Source organism: Balaenoptera musculus, chromosome 8 (genome assembly GCF_009873245.2).
Source record: "Balaenoptera musculus isolate JJ_BM4_2016_0621 chromosome 8, mBalMus1.pri.v3, whole genome shotgun sequence".
Lineage (NCBI taxonomy): Eukaryota > Metazoa > Chordata > Mammalia > Artiodactyla > Balaenopteridae > Balaenoptera > Balaenoptera musculus.
Window position 1 is genome coordinate 42,048,449 of NC_045792.1, and position 13,999 is coordinate 42,062,447.

The 13,999-nt window shown below is 35.9% G+C and overlaps 1 non-coding gene across 1 annotated transcript; it reads left to right on the forward strand.

Annotated features, from left to right (window-relative positions):
- The first annotated feature begins 13,664 nt into the window (after nt 1–13,664).
- Nucleotides 13,665–13,795, forward strand: LOC118900289. Its single transcript, XR_005021073.1, has one exon. It is a non-coding gene; the product is annotated as a small nucleolar RNA SNORA24 (small nucleolar RNA).
- Nucleotides 13,796–13,999: the final 204 nt, after the last annotated feature.

Genomic DNA, 13,999 nt, shown 5'->3' on the forward strand with positions numbered 1-13,999 from the left:
GAAAGGTATTCTGATAGAACAGATATAGAGCTGTGAAGGAGCATAGTGTGTCCAGCGAGAACTAGTACCTAGAAAAAATGCCTAGGACATAGTAGATGTTCAATAAATGTCTCTGGAATGAATGAGTAAAAGGTAGAAGTGAAAAGTTATATTTGACTGGAAATATAAACAGTGTATATGAATAAAAGGAAATGAATTTGGGGGAATAGAGAAATATAGGCAAGAACTAGCGGTCAATTTCCAAGGAGCATTGTTTTCTTACTATATAGTACTGTAATAATTATTTTACTGAAATGAACCAAAGTTAAGATATAGAGACATTTTTTTTCAACTATCTATTTCTGCATTTTAAAAATCTCAAACTTAATGGTTTAAAATATCAAAAGCATTTATTTTGTTCACAAATGTGCCCTTCGGGAAGTAATAGCTGGTCTTGGCTCCACTCAGCTGAGGCAGCTTAAAGACTGAGGCCTATAGTTATCTGAAGGCTTGCTCCCTCACACATCTCACAAGTGGTACTGGCTATCAGCTGAGACCTTCACTGGGGCTATCAACAGAAATATGAACACACAACCTTCGTTTTAACTTGGGCTTCCTTACAACATGGTGGCTATGTTCCAGTGGTGAGTATCTTAAGAGAGAGGCAGGGAGAAGCTGTATAATTTTTAGATCTAGTCTTGGAAGTTACATAGTATCATATCTGCTATACTCTTTTGGTCGAAGCATATACAACCCCTTCCAAGTTGAAAGGGATAGAAAATAGACTCCTTGTCTTGACTGTTGGTGTGACAAGGATTGTAAGAGTATGTGAGACCAGAAATATTGCTGTGAACATTTTTAGAAAATGCAATCTACCACAAATGATTTTTTCCTCATCCCCATAATAAATATTTAATAAAAATGACATACACAAAATAGGAGTCTAACGTTTTTTTAGTGGTCTCAACAGTAGAGACTACAAAATTCATCTTGTTTAGCTCAAGACTTATCAATTATCTTACTATATTATAATTGTCAATTTCCTAACCTGATATTTTAAGCTTCATTAGAGCAGGAAATGAGTCTGTTTTGTTTAATCATTGTATCTCCAACACCTGGTGGGATCCTGGTATTTTGTTTTTTTTTTTATAAATGTTTAATTCATATTTGCTAAGTAAATGAATACACAAGTATATAAACTTATTAAATATCATTTCTTCCTGTATAACTGACTTCTATAGTATTTTCACATGTATATATTTTAGAATCCTAATACCAATTTTGATATCAATATAATTGTTAGTGTGTGATCCACTCAAATATAATGACAATTGAAAGATTTTGAGGATTATAATCTTGCCAAGGTTGGGGAGTGTATGGTCAGGCCACACAAGATGACTGTTCTCTTGCTCTCTGTACATCCCCTGCTCAACCAGTGCCTGCTTCACCTACACCATCACCTGACTGACCGTCCTACATACTTGCCCCAGGTCCTAGCTAGTGATTGTTCTAACCTTTAGATTAGAACATTTCCACCTGGAGAGATTATCAAAGGGGTGGTGAGGGGCGTGCCCCTCTGCTAGTTTCCCTGGTAACCAATGAGCCAACCTGAAGTCAATTCCCCCTATAACTAGTAACCTCCCCCCCACCACCCCCAGCCCCCGGGAGTGAAGACTGACGCCATGACCATGTCCTGCCTGCCGTCCACTGCACGCTGTGCGGTGTTGCTCCAGGACCTTGCTTCTGTCACCGACTCTGGGCTGTTTCTTCGATCTTGAAGCTGGGCAAGTACAGACCTTGTAGGCCTGCGGGGTGCAGCCCAATGCGGGGGTGGGGGGAGCAGGTATCAATAGCAAATAACCAATATTTTTCTTATTTTTTAATAAAAGGAATCAGCCATCTGAAATCAGAGTAAGTTTTTAAAAATAAAACAAAAATTATAAAAGTTTGAACTGCTACTTTAAAAAATTTACCCACCTTCTTCCAGTGACTAAAATATACCCTGAAGTCAATTCAGTCACTATGAAAACAATATTCAAATCCCTTTGAAACATTGCGTGTATTTGTAATTTACTTTAAATATGTGTAAGAGTGAAGACTAAAAAACCTCAATCTATTAGTATGGGTACTCCTTTTTATAGTTGCTACACAAATGCCCAATTTATGTTGAATAGTCCCCCATCACTCTCTCTCCCCTCCTCAGCTCAGTGAAAGCATATGGAAATTGACCAAACCTGATTTTTAACATAAGAAAAAATTTTCATTTTTGTTGTTTGTAAGATACCCCACACTATGATCTCTTCATATGTTAAAGCATAGAATGTATGATTTGGGGGATTTATATGTCTGGACCACATTTATTAGTTATAAGATTTTTGAATGAGTTACTCTGAAGTGCTGCATGAAGTTTCATTTGCAAATCAATGAATGTTTAATCTAGTTTTCTAAACTATTACCAAGGAGGCTTGTCAGTTTCAATTCCCTTCAATAATATTTAAAACGAACAAGGATGAAATTACATTGTAAGGGAATGTGGAGGAGCATGTGATGAGGTTTAGAATGCTTTCCGTTTTGAATATGGCAAGAGAAGTCTGTTGTCAAGTGAATTTCCTGTAGTGCCTTAGCTCCCGCAAAGCCTATTGTCTGAGTGACACAAATGTTGACCATGTATACCTATGAGTTAGTCTGAAAATGACAGTGATAAAATTTGACTTTTTAATCTATTTGTTAAATTTCTGGTAAATTTTTATGAATATAGCACTTAACACAAGTGTAGTAGGGAGAATGGGAGCAAGGAGAACCTGCTCTGACTTTGTCATTTAAGAAGTTTTGCACTGGACATACTTGTCTTGTTCCTGATCTTAGAGGAACTTTCAGCTTTTCACCATTGGGTATGATGTTAGCTGTGGGTTTGTCATATGTGGCCTTTATTATGTTGAGGTAGGTTCCCTCTGTGCCCACTTTCTGGAGAGTTTTTATCATAAATGGATGTTGAATGTTATCAAAAGCTTTTTCTGCATCTGTTGAGATGATCATATGGTTTTCATTCTTCAATTTGTTAATGTGGTGTATCACACTGATTGATTTGTGGATAGTGAAGAATCCTTGCATCCCTGGGATAAATCTCACTTGATCACAGTGTATGACCCTTTTAATGGATTGTTGGATTTGGTTTGCTAGTATTTTGTTGAGGATTTTTGCATAAAACGAACCCTCCTACACTGTTGGTGGGAGCGTAAATTGTTCTTCATAGCCACTATGGAGAACAGTATGGAGGTTCCTTAAAAAAAACTAAAAGGGCTTCCCTGGTGGCGCAGTGGTTAGGAGTCTGCCTGCCAATGCAGAGGACACGGGTTCGAGCCCTGGTCTGGGAAGATCCCACATGCCGCGGAGCAACTAAGCCCGTGAGCCACAACTACTGAGCTTGCGCGTCTGGAGCTTGTGCTCCGAACGGGAGAGGCCGCGACAGTGAGAGGCCCGCGCACCGCGATGAAGAGAGGCCCCCGCTCGCCGCAACTGGAGAGAGCCCTCGCACAGAAACGAAGACCCAACACAGCCAAAAATAAATAAATAAATTTATAAAAAAAAAAAAAAACTAAACTAAAAGTAGAGCTACCATATGATCCAGCAATCCCTTTCCTGGGAATATATCTAGAGAAAACCATAATTTGAAAAAATACATGCACCCCAATTTTCATAGCAGCACTATTTAAAATAGCCAAGACATGGAAGCAACCTAAATTTCCATCAATAGGGGAATGGATAAAGAAGATGTGGTATGTATATGCAATGGAATATTACTTAGCCATAAAAAGAATGAAATACTGCCATTTACAGCAACATGGATGGATCTATAGATTACCATACTAAGTGAAGTAAGCCAGGAAGAGAAAGACAAATATCATATGGTATCACTTATATGTGGAATCTTAAAAAAAAAATTATACAATGAACTTATATACAGAAAACATTAAATAATCAGTAATGTTCTTTTCTTATTGCATTTGCTAGAATGTATTTTTTTTAATCAGTCATCAATTTTATACACATCACTTTATACATGTCAATCCCAATCGCCCAATTCAGCACACCACCATCCCCACCCCACCGCAGTTTTCCCCCCTTGGTGTCCATACGTTTGTTCTCTACATCTGTGTCTCAACTTCTGCCCTGCAACCCGGTTCATCCATACCATTTTTCTAGGTAGAATGTATTTTTTAAAGTTAAATAATAATCGTCAAAATGAGCTTCTCATTGTTTACAAGTGAAAACTATCCTATCCTAAGACAGGATACCCTAAGAAAGTTTCTTTTCTTTCTTATTTTAGTCAGGGTTTATTAAGAATATCTGCTGAATTTCATCAAATAACTTTCAGCATCTAGGGCTATATTCATTTATATTCATTAACATCATGTGTCATAAAATGTGTTAAATTTCCTGATTTTGTACTCACTCTCATATTCCTGGAATCCTATCTGTGAATACCTCACTGCTGAACTCCAGTTGATAATATTTTATTTACATCTATAATTTAAACTATCATTGAACTATATTTTCCTTCTTTGTACACTTTTTATCATGTTTTGATATTAATATCATATTGTCTTTTTATAATGAATTTAGAAGACTTCTCCCATTTTCTTATGGTCTATAATTTAAATAAATTAGAACTATCTCTTTTCTAAAGATTAGATAAAATTAATCTTTGCAACTCTCTAATCATAGTTCCTTGTTTAGTGATATATTTTAAATCTCCTCTCCAATCTATTTTACAATAATTGGTATCCCAAGTTTTCTGCTTATTCATGACTCAATGTTGGTAATTATCTTTTTTCTCAGAAAACATGTATGTAATCTAGGTTTTCAAAAGTTTAGAGTATTTGCTTATAATTACTTAAATCTCATTTTTATATGGATTATATCTCCATTTTCATTTAGGATTTTCCTAATATATAATTCATTTTTGCTTCCCTTTTTTGCTTAGTTCAGCTCATAATCTATATTACTGATCTTTTAAAGAAATAGTTTTCAGGTTTATCTTTTCTTATTTGTTATTTTCTACTTCATTTCTTCAGATTCTACTTTTTTTTTTTTTAAAGAAGGGAGTCATTATTTTTTTTTTAAGTATTTGTTTATTTATTTATTTATGGCTGTGTTGGGTCTTCGTTTCTGTGCGAGGGCTTTCTCTAGTTGTGGCAAGCGGGGGCCACTCTTCATCACGGTGCGTGGGCCTCTCACTATCGCGGCCTCTCTTGTTGTGGAGCACAGGATCCAGATGCGCAGGCTCAGTAGTTGTGGCTCACGGGCCCAGCTGCTCCGCGGCACGTGGGATATTCCCAGACCAGGGCTCAAACCCGTGTCCCTGCATTGGCAGGCAGATTCTCAACCACTGCACCACCAGGGAAGCCCCAGATTCTACTTTTATGTATTCTTTCTACTGCTTTGTTTTAGCATATTCTTTGTTTTGTCTAATTTCTCAAGATTAATACCAAGTTTCCATATTTTTTGTCTTTCTTCTTTAGAAATAAAACCATTTAAAATGTAAATTTTTCTATGAGAATACCTTTAGCTGTGTCCCATGGGTTTCAGTGTAGAGTTTTCCTTTTATAACTTTCTAGATAATTTGTAATTTCACTTTTGAATTCCTCCTTCATCTAAGGGTTATCTAAGAGAATGTTTCTTAATTTCCAAGTAGTTGATTTTTCAGAACTTCTAGATTATAAAATTAACTATCAGAGGATGTGATCTGTAAAATCTCTACTTTAAAATGTTCTCATTTATTCTTTGTCAGCAAGTGGAACACTGATTTTAAAAATATCCCATGGATATTAAAATAAATTGTCTCCTATTTGTGAGATGCAAGGTTCTGTGTGTGTCTCTATCTTCTCTCTCCCTACACACACACACTCACACACACACCAAGTGTGATTATATTATTCAATTTCTTCCCATCTGAACTTCTTTTTGTTTACCTGATTTGTCATGGTCTATAAATGTGAATCCAAATATCCTAATTTAATTTTTTTAATTGAATTCTCCTGTGGTTTAATAAATTGTCTTTATATAATCAGCTGCTGTGTTTTTGGCAAATACAAGTTTATTACTGTTCTTTTCCATAAAGAATTGCATTTTACTACCTTTATTTTTTATTATTACACAGTGTTCTTTTTATCTTATTTAACCTAAAATTCCTAACTTGTCTAATATCAACTTTGCGTCTCCTGCCTTTCTTTGTTTATAATTTGTCTGGTACACCTCTGCCCATTCCAGTTTTTCCTTTAAAACCACTTCTGTACACATAAATGTACTTGTATTATTTTAATTGCATAATTTTTTTTCCATTTTTGTGAATTTTTTTTCACAGTAGCCTATTTTTGTTTTTATTTGTGTGATCAAATTACTGTTGATTATGCTTTTCCTATGTTTCTTGGCTCCCTCAGCCCCTTCTCTTTCTGCATCTTTACCCACATTATCTCCTGTTAATATAAGCCCTTCCTACCACCACCCCATAAGTCATGTTAGAAATCTTTATTAGTCTACATTATTCTTCATGTTCATATAATCATACACAAACCAAATATATTTGCACACACAAACTTATAGTCATCTAGATTTTCCATTGTTTGTTTTATAAAAATATGATCACATTATCTATAATTCTCTACATTTTACTTTTTTTCTTCATGAATACCTCATAGAAATTTTACCTCCAGGTCAAATTATATAGTTTGTATTAATTTTCTTTAATGCTGTATAAACTTCCAAAGAACAGATGCAGCATAATTTATTCAATAATTCCTCTATCCATTATACATTGGAGTTTTTTGGCTTTTTTTTTTTTTGGCCATGCTGCACGGCACAAGGGGATCTTAGTTCCCTGACCAGGGATTGAACCCACACCCCCTGTAGTGGAAGCATGGAGTGTTAACCACTGGACCACCCACGAAGTCCCTATTATACACTGCTGTTTTCTCTTTTATTTTTTCCATACTTTTTTTTTACTTGTTTGATCAAATTACCTTTATCTTGTTCCTCTCATCAGTTTGGAGGTTCTATGGAAATTTTACATTCTACTAATGGTTACCCATCAATTCCAAGGGCACTCTTTCTTTAATGCATTCCTCTCCCATTGCTTTCAGTCCCAAGTAATTCTAATCCCACAATTTGTGGGATACATGCTGTGTCTGGCCCTCTGAGCAGAGGATATATCAGCTTGAGGTTTTTTGACCACCTATTGAGTCCAAAGGAGAAAATCCCTCTACTCCCATAAATTATAATGGTTAATGTCTTTCTAGTCAGAGATAAAGAGAACTCTTCCAAATTCTTCAGCATTGGGGGAGGTACTTAGGGACCTGAGGGACCAGTAAGTTCTTACAGCAAATGTGGATGGGCAGGTGCTAGTTTTTTCTTAGTGCTCCATAGATCTCAATGGACCAACTTCTTTTCAGGAAGCACAAAGCTCTAATTGGTCCAACAAGAGATCTTCTCTGTAGTGTCCAGGATCTAGGCAGGCCCAGATAAGAGGTAAGTCCTACGTATGTGCTTCCTGCCAGGATCTCCACAAAGGCAAGACCTTGTTCTCTGCTTCCAGGCCCAGTTTTCTTTGGATGCTACTCCACTCAATGAGTAATTCTAAGGGGAAGGAGAGGGCAACAGAAATGTACATGCAGCCTGCCATCTTCTCTGAACTCTCTCCCATTTCTATCTCTCAGATATTAACTATTATTTGCTACTTACTTCAAATGATATCCCTTCCATCAATCTTTTTTTTTTTCTTTTTTTCTTTTTTTTGCAGGGAGAGGAGATCTTTGGGATGTTTTCTTTCATCTTTAAATCAGAAAACATGTCCCTCTCAAAAGTCAATTTTTGGATTCTGGTTAATAACAATGGCCATCACTTATTGAGTGTTTACTGTCTGCCAAGCGCTGTGTTATATATTTTATATGCACAACTTTGTGCTCAATACCCATGTGCTTGATAAGGGGCCAGGCCACTCAATCTCCCTAATTCCCTCACCTCAGGGGCTGTATATCTTGCTGCTGGGGTCTTTCTGTGAATAGGCTGAGTATCAAGTCACATAATTAGAAATGGCCACTTGGAAAACACATTGGATATCTCCTCAATTGTATTTAATCATAAAACAAATCAAAGTAGGTACTTTAATGTACAAATAATCTGGTACCTTCACTGGCTGGATATCTATACTAGCTTCATAGGTAGAGTTAATAATTGGCTCCAAATGCAGGGAAATCTTTAGCTGTTCATGATTTTCTTATTTCCATCTGAAAGTCACTAACTTAAAGCTCCTGATTCACTTTTTTATCAGTTTTCATTGCTTTTTTTTTAAACATCTTTATTAGAGTATAATTGCTTTACAGTAGTGTGTTAGTTTCTGCTGTATAACAAAGTGATCAGCTATACATATACATACATCCCCAGATGAAATAAAATAAAATCCTTTCTTACTTGATCATATTGGATAGAATTTGCCAGTGAACGAAGTAATATGTTGGATCAGAATTTTTACCATCAGTATGACATATATAATTGGTAGTGACTTGAGATTAATTTCTTCTTTTTTTCATCTTTATTGGAGTATAATTGCTTTACAATGTTATGGGGTTTTTTTCATAATTTTTTCTTGATGTAAACAACATAAAGTAAAATGGCTACTCTCTCAATACAGATAAATATTATTTTACATAAGGCTATCCTGGTGCTTTAAATAATGAACCACTCAACCAAGATCCAAAGTATTTTTCATATCTGTAGCCTATATCTTAAAATACCATAGCAAGGTAGAATGTGATCACTCCCAACTACTGGAGTTGCAGAAATGGCTCACAACTCACTGTGCTTGCCATATAGATATGAACCTTGCTTCCTCTCCTAAAAGAATGTATTATTTTAAAACTTTAAAGCTGAGCTAAATTTTTTAATATTATCTGAGGTATGTAGCACTTTTTGTGGCAATCAAACACCAAATGAGGGTTGAGACTCACTGAGTGTAGAATCTCAGGATATTAGCTATGAACAGGGAAGAGTAAAATAGTCCCAAGATAGGTCAGTTACATGTGCTCTGACTCTCATGTACAAACAGAACTGCCTTTCCTGTCACTCTGTGGCATTTTTTCATTCATTCATTTGGCAATTCATTTAATTAATAGTTATTTACCCTAGAGATTATCATATTAAGTGAAGTAAGTCAGACAAAGACAAATATCATATGATATCACTTATATGAGGAGTCTAAAAAAATGATACAAATGAACTTATTTACAAAACAGAAATAGACTCACAGACATAGAAAACAAACTTATGGTTACCTAGCATGTACACACAATTGTATATAAAATAGATAAACAAGAAGGAGCTAGTGTATATAGCATAGGGAATGATACTCAGTATCTTGTAATAACCTATACCGGAAAAGAATCTGAAAAAGATTCACTGAACTGAATCACTTTGCTGTCCACCTGAAACTAACACAACATTGTAAGTTAACTATACTTTAATTTTTAAAAATGGAAAAAAACAGATATTTATTGAATGTCCACCATGAACCAGACACTGGGCCAGACACCATAGTGAACAATATACAATTCCAATCATGTTATTGAATAAGGGAATAATATTTATTTGCTCATTGTCTATCCCACCCACACCAGAATGTAAGCTCCATGAGGGTGAGTGCATCCCAGAATTCAGAAAAGTACCTGGCAATAAAAGAATAGTAAATAAACAACTAATGATAATTTAGCATAATAAGTGCTATGCTACAGTATTAGAGCAGGAATCAGCCCTATTTTTCTTTTCTGCAAAGGGGCAGATACAAAATAAATCAGGATTTGGAGGCCATACAGCCTCTGTTGCCTCCTGCAATTGTAACTCAATAAAGCCATAGACATAGCAAATGGATGTGATTTTATTCCAATGACTTTTATTACAAAAGAAAAAAAGCTGCAGGCTGGGTTTGGTCTGGGGGGCTATAGTTTGGCCAACCCTGTGTTAGAAATATACATAAGAAGTCTATATACACAGATTCACTCATCTGTGGAGCGTTTGGGAAGACTTTCTAGAAAAAGTTTAAACCAGGATTTCTCAAATGTTAGCAGGTTTGTACATCAGTCACCTGCGAGGCTTGTTAAAACGCAGATTGCTGGGTCCCACCCCACAGTGCCTGAGTCCATAGTCTGGGATGGAACTTGAGATTTGCATTTCTAACAAGACCAGGTAATACTGATGCTTCTGTGGACCACACCTTGAAAACCACTAGTCTAAACTGAGACATGATAGCTCTGTAGGGGAAGGGAGGGAGACAAAATGTAGGGAATGTAGAAAATATGGGAGATGGCACATTCAGAGGGCCAAAGGCAAGAAAAAATAAAACATGTCAGTAGCAAGGACTTCACTAAGACTGGAACATGGGTGGAGAAGGGTAACTGAGGAACAGTGAGAGATAAGGCTGGAGAATTAGGCTTCATCCTAAGGGCACATGTATCCCATGTTGTTCACAGTTGTCACAGACTATTAACGAAAACTAAATTTCTTGTTGTGTCCATTTTACTTCACTTGTGATTGTGTATTTTTTTTAAATAGCAAAGCTATCATAATTGAAAAGCTATATTTGACGGAATTTTTTTTAAAGTTCAAGCAAACTATAGTGATTTCTTAGGAGAGTGAAAGCACATGTGTATGTGTTTTGCATACTTGACACCAAATAACTGATGAGTTTATCACACAAATTGCAATGGACTAAGTGCTATAAGAGCCCTGTGCTTATTTTCTTCAGATGCTCATCAATGTTTAATTTTCTAGTTTATACATTTATTAGTTATTTTTCTTTTCCTATCTCCATAACCAGACTCTGCTGTGCTCCATGAGGGCAGAGGCTTTGTCTCCGGTTTACCAGCATATTTCCAGGATCTATCTCAATGCTGGTACAGCGCAGGCATTTAGAAAAAGATGCTGAATAAAAGGATAAGTGAATTAATGAAATGACTCTAAGATGTTACCAAGTTAATTTAAAATTTTTAAAATATTTTCAGTTAGATGACATGTTATGACAAAATACAGTGAGTCCCCTACATATGAAACTTCAAGTTGCAAACTTTCAAAGATGCAAACATGTGTTTGTATGTCCAATCACATAAGTTAGTTCACGTGTCTGGCGTACATTGTCACATGTGTGCAGCTTCTACAGGCGGTTGTGCTTTTGTGTACTTCACAGTACTTTTGCTGTGCAATATGAGGAGCTTACTAATGAAGACCTGATGGAATTGGAGGCCCAGAGAAAGGATGAAGAGAGAAGACAAGAGGAAGAAGTAACCGAAGAACCCAAGAGATTCATGATGCAGGAAATGGCAAGGGGATTTTCTTTATTTGAGGAGCGACTCTTAGTTTTTGAGGCACAGGACCCAAACGTAGAACAGTACACAAAGGTTGCAGCAGCCGTTCAGAATGCAATCCAGGGCTACCATGTCATCTATGACAAGAAAAAAAGAGCTACTACTCAGACATCACTGGATCGTTTTTTCAAGAGGGGAGATAGAATTGAATCCAGCAAGGAACCAGAACCTGTGCCATCAACGTCAGACGTGAGTGAAACTGCAGCTTGCCCTCAGTCTCCTATTGCTGACGATTCTTCAGCTCTACCATCTCCCACCTCTGCTCCCTCGTCCAGTCAGTAACTCTTCTTGCCTGTTCACTCAATGCCAGCCCCTGTATGCCAGCTGTTGTACTGTACTACTGTACTTTTCAAGGTACTGTACTGTAACATTAAAAATGGTTTCTTTATTTTTTGTGTTTGTTTTTTTATGTATTATTTTTGTGAAAAGTATTATAAACCTATTACAGTACAGTACTGTATAGCCGATTGTGTTAGTTGGGTACCTAGGCTAACTTTGCTGGACTTAACGAACAAATTGGACGTATGAAAGTACTCTCAGAATGGAATTCATTCATATGTAGAGGACTTACTGTATTAGAAAAATTTTAAAATAGAGTCTTTTATATTAAGTATTAAGTAATGGTAACTCAAAGATAAAATAAATAATAGGCATAAATAAGAGAAAATTTTGTCCTATAAAAAAGGCCTTTTATTTTTTATTTTTATATTTTTAGAAGAGATAGATTTGGTACTTGTAAAGCAGATAATTCCTATTTGGATTTTTTCCATGATATAATTTATAATTTGTTTTATGAACATTTATCTTGTGTCCTCAAAGAAAACAGAAAGTGTACAATGGACAAAAAATATGGTCAACATGATATATGAAGAAGCAAAATAAGCATCATAAGGAAATATCAACATTCCTTTAACAATCAATCACTAATAATGTGTCAGCAAGCATGAGGTCATCTTTAACTTGCAGTTCAACGGAAACAGATCATTTAAGTAAGGAAGGCAGTCTTACTAAATTCAACACACCTATCAACAGTTGCTTGACTATTTCACAAAACTGAAAGACAGCTGCATAAGATAAATGCATAAAAAACTACAGCATGCAAATTAAAATACTAGTCTTCCAAAATAGCTTTGGACTGAATCTTCAATCAGATTTAACAAACTGAATTTTTTAAAACTAATTTCTTTATATTTATTTTTGGCTGTGTTGGGTCTTCATTGCTGCACACAGGCTTTCTCTAGTCACGGCGAGTGGGGGCTACTCTTCATTGAGGTGCACGGGCTTCTCATTGCAGTGGCTTCTTTTGTTGTGGAGCACGGGCTCTAGGTGCGTGGGCTTCAAAAGTTGTGGCACACAGGCTCAGTAGTTGTGGTGCACGGGCTTAGTTGCTCTGCGGCATGTGGGATCGTCCTGGACCAGGGCTTGAACCCATGTCCCCTGCATTGGCAGGCGGATTCTTAACCATTGGGCCACCAGGGAAGTCCAAAAAACTGAATTTTTAATCAACTATTATATTTTACTTTTCAAAGTAAAGAATTTGTCTTTAAATGGAAGAAACCTTCTTAGCTTAGTCTTCTTAGAAGTAGACTATTTTTGAGGGGAGACGAAAGTTATTTTCATTCTGAATACCACAAAATACATATAGACACATATAAATGAAAAAATTTTTCAGGCATGAAGTATATATGAATTTAATTTTTTTCCCATAGATGTACATACTCTGTATTGGCCCTTATATGTCTGTGAGAAAGAGATGAACTACAATTCTTCCAACCATTTAAATAATTACTAGCTATAAAAAAAATTCACAGTAATAAAACTTATTCTTCTTTTATCATAATGTCATCATAGGTCTCCAAGGAGAAAGTTGAGAACTATTTAAATGAATAATTAATTTCATGAGAAATTGGTAAAAAATTTAAAAAAGAGGGGGTTGAATTTTAAGTGATAGATGAGTCTTCAGGTTTAAAGAGAGAAAGCATGGAGGATAGAATGATTCTAAAGTCTTTAATATTTCATTAAATAGTATCTTCTTCAAGTAATTTATTGTATCTGAAAATTGGGGAGGGGGAGAATAAAAAAATACATTGGAAGAAAATACTCCTGCAAATCTCCAGCTCAATATATATGTAATTGATTGTTAACCTGACTTTTCCAATTGCTTTAGAGTTGCACCCAAGTGCCAACACAAGCATTCTAAAGAGAGCTTCTGGAAGGGTTAACTGAGAGAAATAGATACCATCAACCCTCCTGGTACCCCTCAAGACTATATGAGAAGTCCATGTATCTTTGGGACCTGTCAGCTGTGGCAGTCTCCCTTCCTAGCCATGGAAGAGCATATTCTCATTTATTGGCAAAGCTGTCACCATTTAATTGGTATCAGATTCTGACTTGTACAAGTAACATTCTTCACTTCAAAAACCCAGAGGGTACTGGGTTATTGGGCAAACACGTAACTACTGTTCAAATGTTTCTAGGAAATTGAACTAATTGTTCCAATGGATGATGAAAAACATAACAAGATATCAAGAAATCCAAAGCAACATGTGTGAAGTCTTATTTAGCATCCTGCAGTACACTGCCAAACGTGATTTTAAATCTCAAGTATGGTA